Raw genomic sequence first — 12,163 nt, forward strand, 5'->3', positions numbered from 1 at the left:
TGTCAAAGAATGATTAGGCAAAACCTTCACAATGCATTTATTGCGAGCAAAACCCAAACGTTTAACATAGTTATTCATCCTTCTGTGCATTGCGTCCATTCTACATCACATCGCCTAGAGTGTCAGATCAAACAACATGACAATGCCAGTACCACGAGAATACAAAACTGAGTATGAGGCTCTGAAGTCATTCAAAGCTGTGTCAACCAGCAAACTTGAAGAGTCATTCCAGCTTGTGTGTTGTTCTCCAGCTAATCAATCTTGCATAGTACGTACTTGTTCAATACGTCTAAACAAATATTAAAGTCTTCCTCCAGAGTAAGTGAAAACACAAGTGGAGTGGAAGCAGTGGAAACATATCAAAGAGCAAACAGAAGACGGAGCTCATTTTCACACCAAACTTCAGAAACACACTGCCACTCTGTCAGAGCTTATGGTTGTCTACCAAGACAAATCAACAAGTGAAACAACCACCCATTTCCACCTAGTTCAAAATCAAAACAGGGAGTACAGTAGTGATGTGCGATACCACTGATTTCCTTTCCGATCCGATACCAAGTAATATTCAGGGTGGTATCGACGATACTGATTCGATACCGATACTTTGTACAAAAGCTTATTTTATTTATTGTATCTCAAATTATAGCATCATAATGATTACAGGACATCAGATTACATGTTCTTATCACTTAATAATGCAGGGTTCATCACATAGAAATTAAAAAAAACTAAAGTTGTGCGCTATTTGAACACCTTGCCTGCATTGCACTAAAGGACTCAGTGAGAGGCGTCTGTCTCACCCTAGCAGCACCTGTCCCTCTCCTCCTCTTCAGTTCGCCTCAACATATGCTCGTCATATTCTGTGATATGATTTACTCTGAGGTGTTTGACAAGGTTAGTGATGTTGCCACAACCATACATGCCAACCCTCCTGATTTTTCCGGGAGAATCCCGAATTTCAGTGCCCCTCCCGAAAATCTCCCGGAGCCACCATTCTCCCCAATTTCTCCCGATTTTCCACCCGGACAACAAAATTGAAAAACCATATCACAGAATTCATAGCGTGGCCCAGCCAATTCCAGTTTCCAACAATGACGGCAGCTACTTAGGTTTAACATTACTCTTATTTCTCTTTCTGGGTCGCAAAAAAAAAACTTTTGACATATTTTCAGGTGAGAATGTAATTGTGTAAACTTCAAATATCTGAGCCGACCGACACATCGTCTTCAAACCCCGCTGTCTTTCACTACTCGGGTTAAACATGATATATAAGTCACTTTGATAACTTAAAATGTTATTGTTTGGCTTTTTCAGTGTTTTATTCGTCTGTGAGTAAATCAGTTTGACTGAGATTAAAGTTATTAGATTAGATTAAATTAAATGTAACTTTATTAATCCCTCGGGAGGGTTCCTCCGGGGTTTTCACACAGCTGACTAAACGTCAAACAGAAAATGATTAAACAGAAGTGTGAGATGGTCGAGAGTTTAAGTCAGCGCCCTGTTATATTTTAGATAGCAAGGAGCAGACGGCAGAGTTTCACTCCACCGAGGGAGCTCGTGACGTACTACCCGGCTTTCTTTAGACCGCGAAGGCCGGGTCCTCAGGTGGAAGCAGCCTCTGAATTTGGACACCCCCGCTATTTCCAATAATAACGGTGACATTTAACGTATTTTATCCGATAAATAAACACTGTAAAATGTATTTATGAGAGCAGACATCAGTGTGTGTGCACGCAGAGAATCAGAGCGTCTTTCTTACCGAGTAAGAGGAACAGCGGCATCAACTGCATCTTCCTCCTGCAGTCAAAGTCCCGTTAAATCTGATGCTCAGACAGACTGCAGACACACCCAGAGAAAGACGCACAATCACCAGTTTACTTTCACTTTCACAGCAGGGCCGGCTCCAGGATCTAAGCTTTAGGAGGAATCAGCTCCAATCATGCACGCAGTGGATTCCAATTTAAAATTGAAGAAAACAAGTATATAAATCATTTTAGTGTCTGCTTGGAGCTGAACTCACTCATGTCACACTACAGTGTTTGTTTCTATAGCAACATAATTAACTGGATATCCAAGAATAAGCCAGAATCAATAACTACAGATGTTTATTTAATGTGGTGTTTCAGGGCAGAGCCTTTAATTATGAAACTTGGTCAAAGGCTCAATTGTGATTATTTTTACAACAAAGTTAAAGAACGATTTGCAGCAAAGCAGAAAAGATGAAAAATGTGCACAACGTTGTTTCAGCCTCTGCACAGAGAGACAGCCCAGCATCAAGCACTTACAGTACAGACCCTGGACCAGCAGACTGACACTGCACACAGCTGGACACAAGTTAACAGGTCATAGTTCTTGTATTCATGCACAGCCTCTCTTACTTTCTCCCACTCTCTGTGCTCCTCTCTCTCTCTGTGCTTTCACCCAAATAATATAGTTACGCACAATTTAAAAAAACAATAAAAGGCATGAAACACACATCTGTGCACATCTGGCAAATAGAGACATGCCAGGATCAGAATCATGTTTATTCCCAGGTTTGAACACAAATGATGACTTTGTCCTGGTGTCTCCATGAAAAATAAAGACATAGTGGTCCAGAGAAGAATATACTGTATGGTATTTACAGTACGTCTCTGTATAAATACACATACCATGATATGCACTACCTACAGATATTAGAATAGAAATCAGAGCTTATGTCAGGGCTGTAATTTATTAACTAATAATGATTAATGAGGTTACATCATTAAACACATGCACAATAAAATACTTTAATTACTACTCCAAAGACTGACTTTATACATGCTAACAGCTGTGAGGGAGCCCCGCCCTCATGCACGCTCTGTTACTATAGTAACCTCACAGAAGCCATCTTATTGGTCAAATTAAGAATGCTCCAAAAGCACAAACACAGTCCAGAGGTCCAGTTCAGGTGAAGCTAGCAGCTACAGCCACCTGTGTCACCATCCACCTGTCAGTCAGAAAGGCCACGCCCCTAATAATGCAAACTTTAATATAAAAACAGGCGTTATGAAGAGACACCGAACAGTTTGTGTATCAGGCTGCAAACATGTTTGTTTCTGCTGTAAACTTTGACCCGAGTCTGATTCTTTCTGTCTGTTTGGGTTCTCAGACTGTGGGTTGTGACCCCCCAGGTGGGACATGGAGACGCTGCATAGCTGTGGATGGAAAAGTGGCCCATGATAAAGAGCCCAGTGACAGGTGACATATTAGCTCCTGTATCAAAGGTGGCAGGTTTACTTCCTGCTGACACACCTGGTCTCCCCCATCAGCTGTCCACCTGTTCATCCTCCAGCAGTTTGAAAGCTTTAGCAGGGTAAACGTTCAGTCTCTGTCCTCTCTCATGTTGGCTTGTTTGGTTTGGACCTCTGCATGTTGTCTCCTCCTCTGACCTCCTCAGCCAGTCACTCACAGCTCCTTCAGGATAACATGTTGGAGTCACTCTGGGAGAAATCTGCCTGCTCTGTCCACATCTCCACCCACACCTTTCCCACCCAGTGTGGCACCACCTGTTCTCTTTGTAAGTAAACTGTTAAAGGTAGCTCCAGGTTCTACATCTGCATTCACAGGTGTTGTGTTTAATTATGAGACTGATAAATTTTCAGACATGATTTTGTTTTATTCAATACATGAGACTTTAAAGATTAAAGAAAAGCAATCATGCAGTAACATAAAACACTGACAATCATACAGAAAGATGTTAAAAGTAAAACATTCTTCAGGTTAAAGGGAGTTCTTCCTTCCTACTGTCACCAAGTGCTGATCATACCAGTGCATGAGGAGTGAGATTTCCAACAACAAGCATCTGATGGCAGCAGTAAAGCTGAGGAGAGGAGCCGTCACTGACTGTCAGTGTGTAACTGAATTATTGAAAACATCCTGAGACTGTACAGCTCATTTTACTGAATTGTGATGTTTAAATGTTATTGATATATTGTTTATATTTTCCATCAGATCATATCTGCATAGAAACAGAAAATCCTAAAAGGTTTAATAAATGTTTTGTGCAGCTGTTCATGATGAACAATAAAACAACTGAGCTTCAGGAGACACAAATAGAAGAAGAGGAGCAGAGTGAAGGATGAAGTTCGTCCATGAGACCGAGTGTGTCCTCAGCTTCCTGTTCAGAGACAAACATCACTGATGTCAGCTGTTCACCTCTGACCTTTATTACACACCTGTATGGAAATGTTACCTGCTCTCAATCAATGCACAACACCTGGATCAGCTGACCACTCTGTAACAAACACAGAAGAAGTATTAGATATGTCCTCTGTGAGTGTGTGTGTGTGTGTGTGTGTGGATAGAGCACCACTATGTTTAATATTAGTAAGTTTAGTTATGTCTCTAGCGCTCCTACAGCCTCATTGAGAAAACATGATGTGGGCTTTTAGAGTTCTTATGATAAATAAAACACTTCATTTCCGGGTATACATGTTGTTTTACCTGCTTTCTTCTTATAATTAGACCCCATTCCTACAAAACTGCTCAAAGAATTCCTGCCATTAATTAATTCTTCGATCTTAAATATGATCAACCTATCTCTAATAATCGGCTATGTACCACAGGCCTTCAAGGTGGCTGTAGTTAAACCTTTACTCAAAAAGCATCTCTAGACCCAGCTGTCTTAGCTAATTATAGGCCAATCTCCAACCTTCCTTTCATATCAAACATCCTTGAAAGAGTAGTTGTCAAACAGCTAACAGATCATCCGCAGAGGAATGGCTTATTTGAAGAGTTTCAGTCAGGTTTCAGAGCTCATCACAGCACAGAAACAGCTTTAGTGAAGGTTACAAATGATCTTCTTATGGCCTCTGACAGTGGACTCATCTCTGTGCTTGTCCTGCTAGACCTCAGTGCAGCGTTCGATACTGTCGACCATAATATCCTATTAGAGCGATTAGAACATGCTGTAGGTATTACAGGTACTGTGCTGCAGTGGTTTGTATCATATCTATCTAATAGACTCCAATTTGTACATGTACATGAAGAGTCCTCTAGGAATGCAGGACTCTGCAGGAATGTCTTAAAGACATAAAGACCTGGATGGCCGCTAACTTTCTGCTTCTTAATTCAGATCAAACTGAGGTTATTGTACTCGGCCCTGAAAATCTTAGAAATATGGTATCTAAGCAGATTCTTACTCTGGATGGCATTACCTTGGCCTCCAGGAACACTGTGAGGAACCTTGGAGTAATTTTTGACTCGATTTTGACTTGACATGTTTTTCACATTTGGTGGTAAATAAATGCACTTTCAGGTGTGTTGTTATGGTTACCTGTTGTCTCACCAGCTTTCCTCTACCTTCTGAAGATCACCTCACCGTAAAGAACATCATCAGGGCCTAAAGACAGAAAAATGAATGAATGAAGCTGCAGCTTCAGTTCTGACTCACAGTTTGATCAGATGTGTGCTGTATGGCCAGAGTCCAGCTCAGTATCTCCAAACTGACTCTAAACCATCATCTCTCAAGACTTTTCCTCTGAGTCTGTGCTGGAAGGATGAATGAAGTCACACTAACTGTGCTCACTGATTTTAAAAAGAACACATCTGTGTTCAGAGATAATAAAGAATATCAGTTTCTACAGAACAAAACATCAAACAGAGTTTAACCTTCTCAGCAGCTCCCAATGTGAAAGTTAATCAGACTAAAGAAGGTGTGTGTCCTTCATCACTACACTGAACCATCGTCATCATCATCTGTACCTGAAGTGCGAGTCCTCACATCAGAGTAGATAACATCTGGATCATCAGGACTTTTAGCTGGAAAACACACACACACAATCATTTACCTGAGAAACTGTGTGTGTGTTATGCTGCTGAGAGCACACGCAGCGTACCTCTCCTAGTGTCTCTCTGTCTGATGGTGACATCACTGCAGTTCACATGTACAGGAGAGGAGGAGTGGAGCGCTGCTGAACAAAGAAACACACAAACACATTCACAGGGTTTCAGAGTGATGGGGGCAGTGTTGTGGAAATGACAGTCTTCACTAGTGGGGATAGTTACAAAGCTTTCTTCGTTATGAATTAGCATACATGATTTTATTGAACATGTGAAGAACTAGCAAAAAACCCAGAAACTCTTGTAGAGGACATAAAGTCAGAGATAGAGACGACAAGGAGCAGGTGCATCTAGTACAGGTAGAGCTGCTGCAAAAACCCACAGAGCTCAGCAGCCAGAGCAACAAACTCTGGATCCTTTGCTTTTAGTTAGCATTAGCAGCACATCCTGCGTCCGATGTGAAAGGACCTTTATGCTGCGCACTGTGACTCACAGCAATGGTCCCAGGTCAGCCCTGACTTTGTGTTAAACTAATACTAAAGTAATAATGTTGTTTCTAACCACTGACATACCACAACTTTATCCTTTCAACAGCTGCTGAAAGTTAGGGGACCTAGCTGCTATCAGATATTTACGTAGAGATCCTCCAGCTTCAAACTCTATCACCCTTCAAGGACCTGCAGTTCAAAAAAGTGCCCCTGCGACAGCCAAACCCATCTGTTCTCTGATTGGATAGTTAAATTTGTGATTGACATGACACTGACCAATCAGATGAAAGGAAGAAAAACCGAGTCAAAATTCGAACTTGTAACTTGCAGGGTTTTTTTTGGCTAAGTCCACATACAAATCTTTTTTACACAAACACATTTTTTTTACACATACAAGGCCTGACTTACAAGTACAAAATATTTATGACCACAATTTGAGTCCATATTAATCATCTATTTAAAAAACAACAACTCTGAAAGATTTCATACCTTTCTGTTTCCTCCAGAGAACTCCCCAAACCACCAAAACCAGAAGAACCACGGAAACCAGACCTGCTACAGCCAGAATGAGGATGGAGGAGGAGGAGGGAGGAGCAGAGGAGTCTGTTACAGGAGAAAGAAGAGCAGGAGAGTTCACAGGATTAGAGGAGGTGCGGGTGTGGAGATGAGGAGAAGGATCTGTAGGAGACATGATGAAGATGGTTCAGTCAGTTTATTTTCAGCTCAGGTTAGTTCATATTTTTAAACAGGAAGTGATGTCATTGTTCTGACCTCTGACCCTCAGAAAGCTCTGAGGAGATTCTCCAAACACATCAGTAGCACAGGAGTAGAGACCTTCATCAGACTGCCGGACGTTTCTGATGATGAACTCTGATTTATTTTTATTTCCAACAAGACTTCCATTAAAGAAGAAATGGGCTGTGATGATGTCACCATTACTCTGTCTGCAGCGCATAGTGACATCACTTCCTGCTGGCACAGGATCTGGAGGGATCTCCAGGATCAGACCTTTATTGGATCAGCAGACACAAACAGAGTGATGCAGAGAGCTCATGAGTCTGTGATTGTATTTGTGTTCTTGTTGGAGTCTCACTGATTGTTTTCACGTCATCAACTCACCTGCAGAAACAGTCGGTGCAGACAGCAGCAGCACACACACACCTGCGACAGGAGGGCAGAGGTCACTGAGGGTCAGAGGTCAGTGACTGACACAGTCTGAGTATATCATCTTGAAGAACAGTTCCAGTGAAATACAGTAAAGAGAGACGATATCAGAGGAAACAGTGTGTAAGGCGACTGAACTGGTTTAGGAGGAAGTAAAACCAGTTTACTCTGATGGTTTAGTCAGGGACATTCAACACAGCATTGTTTCAGTCATCAAGACATTCCTGCACTTTAACTAACTGATGTGTATCATGTGGCTTGATGCTCACACACACAGGTGTACACAGACACACACAGGTGTACACAGACACACACTGTATCTTCCTTGGCTGCTGCCACTAAACATGTCGTGCATTATCAGTCCAGTGTGCTGCTCAGTAGGATTCAGTGTTTATTATTTACTGTTACTGATGCATATGATGGCTGTTGCTGTGGTTTCTTTAGTGTGCTGGCTTCTTTTTGCTTCTTGTTGCTTGTTTTTCTTCAGGATGGGATCAAACAGATTTTAGTGTCTTTCCTCTCTCCGTCCCTCTTCTCCTCTATGTTTCTCTCCTTCTGTTATCTCTCTTCCCAACTTCTCTTTACTTTGTCTTTCTTCTGTCTCGGCCCCAGTCCTGTCTGTTCTGAATGTAATAACTTAATAGTAAAACAAATCTAATAAACTATTACATTTAGTATGGTAAAGCCATAACGATCCCTTTGGGAAAATAGCTGTGGGGGGTGTTTTTCTTTTTTCTTTCTTGGCTTTCAGATTGTTCTGATTATTCTGATTGTTGCCGGTCAGCACAGGCAAAAGAAATAGTGTCACCTGCATGTCAGTGAAACTGTACACTCACCTCCTACTGATGAAATAAATTAGATATGATACAAACCACTGCACCTGTAATACTTAACATGCTTTAATGGCTCTAACAGGATATTATGATAACAGTATTGAACACATAATACATTTGGGCAGATTTGTAGAAATGAGAGCTGCTCAGTCCAAACTGGCTGAAAGCCTTCTGTCCTGTTGGAGTCTGTGCTGTGAGTGGTTCTCATACAGTGCTCTTCTACACTACCTGAACTCTCACTTTACTCAATATTTACTGGCTGTATGAAACTTGCCTCATTCACACAAACACTTCTTTCTCTGCTTTTTCTATCAAAGCCCTTTCTGTCTGACATACATACACATACATCCACAGTCCAATGCATCTAACTTTGTGTTCGTGTCCTGCCCAAGGATATTTAGCATGCAGACTGGAGCCACCAGGAATCAAACTACCAACCTCCGGGGTCTTAACAGACGCCCCACTCTACCTCCTGAGCTGTGAAAGAATGAAGGTGGGACTCACCGAGCAGGAGCAGAGAGGCAGCTGCAGCCTTCATGCTGTCTGGATGCTGACTGTGTGAGACGCCGTCAGCTTCCTTTCATCACTTCCCTTTCATCACATCGTGTGTCCCTGTGAGCTCTCTGTATGAGTATGCTGCTGTGTTACTCTGATGGGTTCAGATCAGCTGTTCAGCAGGCTGCAGTACAAACTGTTGATGATGTCATGCAGAAATATTACATCAGCATCAGTAAATAATAAATACTGAAAGTTACTGTGGTGGTTTGATCCCTGGCTGCCTCAGTCTGCATGTCACCTTCCATTTATCATTTACCACATGAAGCCGTTACTGTGCATTTGTGCTAGATGAAGAAACTGAATTGAGTTGCTGAGGCTGTGATGAAGAGGAGGTGATTAAACAGGCTGTTACCCCCTCCACCCTCTGCACCACCTACTGGACAGACAGTGCAGCTCCTTCTCTCACAGATCACAACATCAGGAAAGCTTTCCTGCCTCAGACGCACACCTGCGTTCATTTGTTAGAGTTTTACTTATTGTGCTCTTTATTTTATTAATGAAGGTATTTGTATATTTTTATTCTATTCATTTATTTTTTTCTTATCATTCAATATTTACTCACTGAGCTGTTCGACCAGTGTACCTGTAAATACCTGTTATTTTTATATGTTTACACAAACATCTTCTCTCTGTTGGAGCCTAACTCGTGCTCTAATAGCACCGTCTCAGTCTAACCAGGTAACTTTGCTGCCTGACACTCTACAGTGTACGTATCGCCTGCATCCAACAGTAAGACAAACCGAGCGTCTAAATCTAAACTCTCAAACAGAACTTAAATCCTTTGCTTTACTCTTGAATTATTCTTGTCAAGTTCAGATTGTGGTGCAGTTTTAAATTGATACAAAAGATCTGTTGGTCACTTTAAATCTTGTCAAAGCACAGAGACACTACGATCCCCTCACTGATCCTCACAGAGACCAGAGGAGGGTGGATGAACTGTTGGTGTCTTTGCTGATGATGTCACACAGAGGGTCTGTTACAGGGAGCGATGGTCCTGGTGTCCCACAGTAACCACACATGGGAGCAGGTCATGTTGCAGTTATTGATGTTGTGTAAATCAGGACTTATTAAAGAGTCACCTTTACTGTTTGAAACAGTTCCTGCTGGAGTTTCAGATCCTCTGTCTGCTCACAGGAGAATCAAGCCACTGAAGGAGACGACTGACCTTTGACCTCTGACTCTCAGCATGTTTGCTCCGCAGCTTATAAAAGATGACATAATAAAATATCTCATTACAATAATGTCAGATGTTTGTGTTGTTGACATTAAAGTCACAGTTAGAGATCATGAGAGCTGAAGTGTTGTGTTCAGGTTTGACTGAGCTGCTGTCATTAGATTTAAATAGAAGTGAGTCAGCCAATGAGATTAGTTCTGCTCTGTGTGCTCTCTCCTGGTTGGTCTGTGGATGTTTCCATGCTGTCGTCATTACAGGTTATTTTAGTGTGTTTGGGGGTGTAGTGTCCTGATGGTGTTTCTCCTTCAGCTCGGCTCTGTTTGGTCGTTGGTCCAGTATTTTGAGTTTTTATAACTTCTTCATGCTTTTTGGTTCTGAGAAACGTGTCAGTTCCTGGTTTCTGTTACCATGACGTTGTGTCTCTGTTTTGTGTCTCTGGGTTTCTTATAGGTGACTTCTGGTTCTTTCGTTCTCCTGGTCCCCTCTGTGAGTTTTGTCCTTTGGTGTCACTGTTATGAAGTCAGTCAGGTGTCTCTGTTTGGGTACCTGTGTGAGGTTAGTCTCTGTCTCTGTGTTATTGTGAGTCTCTGGTCTCGTGCACCTTGTGTTTGTGTTAGTCCTGATTCTCTCCTGCTGTGTTTCCCACCTGTGCTGTCCTCTCTTCATTACCTGCTGTGCTTTTATTGTCTCTTGTTGACCATTTCATGCTTCACACTCATGCTGTGTGATCTCTAACACAGCATGAGTGTGCTCTGTGTTTCTGTTATGCTTCCCTAGTTTCTTGATTTATTGCATATTGTTGTATTAAGACTAGTTTGAGTTTATAAGGTAGTCTGATTCATGTTTCCACACTTTCATTCATTAATTCACCTCATAAATGAATTAGAGAACTTACTGATGGATGAGTGAACAGATCAGAGAGAGGACTCTGTAGAGTTTACATGTTTTTAAACTTTCAAGTCATTGAGAGGCTCCATCAGCTCAGTGGTGAGGTTGTTGTCATACCCCTCAGCATGCGTGGACGACCCCCTATGAGCAAACACTGGGGTGACTATGGGAAGGAAAAACTACCTTTTAACTACCTTTTAACAAATAGAGGTCATCCAGGTCACCCAATGCATTCAATTAAAGAGTCACAGGTAAGGGTCTCATAGTGCGAGAAAGTGCAGGAACTTTTATATTTACAGTAAAGTAAAAATGAAGTTGGTGAAAACAGTAAAAGTCAGACTGACATTGTGTAAGAGAGGAGTGCAGAATGCATTAATAAATAACATGCACACTATAAATACAACTGCATGAAGGTGAAATATAAATCATGTTTGGGCTCATGTGGCTCACAGGTGAGTTCAGGTGAGTCATCATCCAGATTGATAGAGAACAGTAGGAAGGACTTCCTGAAGTAGCATTAAACCTTCTGAAATGATGACTTACGGTTCACAATCTGGTGTTGATTTATTGCACGTGCAGTCCCAGGCCATTAAGAGATTAAAAACAAATAAAAGAATTTTAAGGATCCTCAAATGTACAGGTAGGGAGTGGAGTGAAATTAAAATGGGGGTAATGTGCTCAGACTTTTTTTGTTCCAGTAAAAGACGTGCTGCAGCACAACCTGCAGACTCATAATGGATGCATCAGTAACTCCACAATAAAGTGTGTTACAATAATCCAGCCTAGATGCAACATGGATTACTGTCTCAAAAAGCTGTTTTGATCAAATAGAAAGTTGCCCCATGTCTTTTATTGCTAGTAAGGAAGCTTTTTATGCAAGAAGGTGAGATGTTGAGGGAATTCTCACCTGCATTATTCTCTCTCATGGACAAAATGATTCAAAGGTGTCCAGAGAGACGAACCCCCGATGCTGCTAATCAGCTAAAGGTGCTGATGGACACTTTCATCTTCTTCCTATGATGCAGACGATGCTTAAAAAGGTGTTTGAGTTCACTGAAGGCTCAGCGTGAGAAGTCTGAGCCCGAGCAACATCTTGTGAGGAACTCTGTTGTTCCGTGTTGTCTTCACTGATCTCTGATGTATGTGAGGGTCTGGTCTCCTTCTCTGTGATCCTCTGATGCTGTGTTGAAGCTCTTTGTTAACCATGGTTATTGCTCTGACTGCAACAGTTTTCCTTTGGTTTACTGCTGGTG

General features: G+C 41.7%; 2 long non-coding RNA genes across 2 annotated transcripts; both read right to left on the minus strand.

Annotated features, from left to right (window-relative positions):
• Positions 1 to 4,067: 4,067 nt before the first annotated feature.
• Positions 4,068 to 5,786, minus strand: LOC134624383 (uncharacterized). Its single transcript, XR_010093528.1, has 4 exons — positions 5,728 to 5,786; positions 5,300 to 5,365; positions 4,217 to 4,258; positions 4,068 to 4,141 (listed from the first exon to the last, which is right to left on the minus strand). It is a non-coding gene; the product is annotated as an uncharacterized LOC134624383 (long non-coding RNA).
• Positions 5,787 to 7,209: 1,423 nt separating this feature from the next.
• On the minus strand, positions 7,210 to 8,886 carry LOC134624384 (uncharacterized). Its single transcript, XR_010093529.1, has 3 exons — positions 8,795 to 8,886; positions 7,413 to 7,454; positions 7,210 to 7,301 (listed from the first exon to the last, which is right to left on the minus strand). It is a non-coding gene; the product is annotated as an uncharacterized LOC134624384 (long non-coding RNA).
• Between the last annotated feature and the right edge of the window lie 3,277 nt (positions 8,887 to 12,163).

Source organism: Pelmatolapia mariae, linkage group LG3_W (genome assembly GCF_036321145.2).
Source record: "Pelmatolapia mariae isolate MD_Pm_ZW linkage group LG3_W, Pm_UMD_F_2, whole genome shotgun sequence".
In the NCBI taxonomy this organism is placed as follows: Eukaryota; Metazoa; Chordata; class Actinopteri; order Cichliformes; family Cichlidae; genus Pelmatolapia; species Pelmatolapia mariae.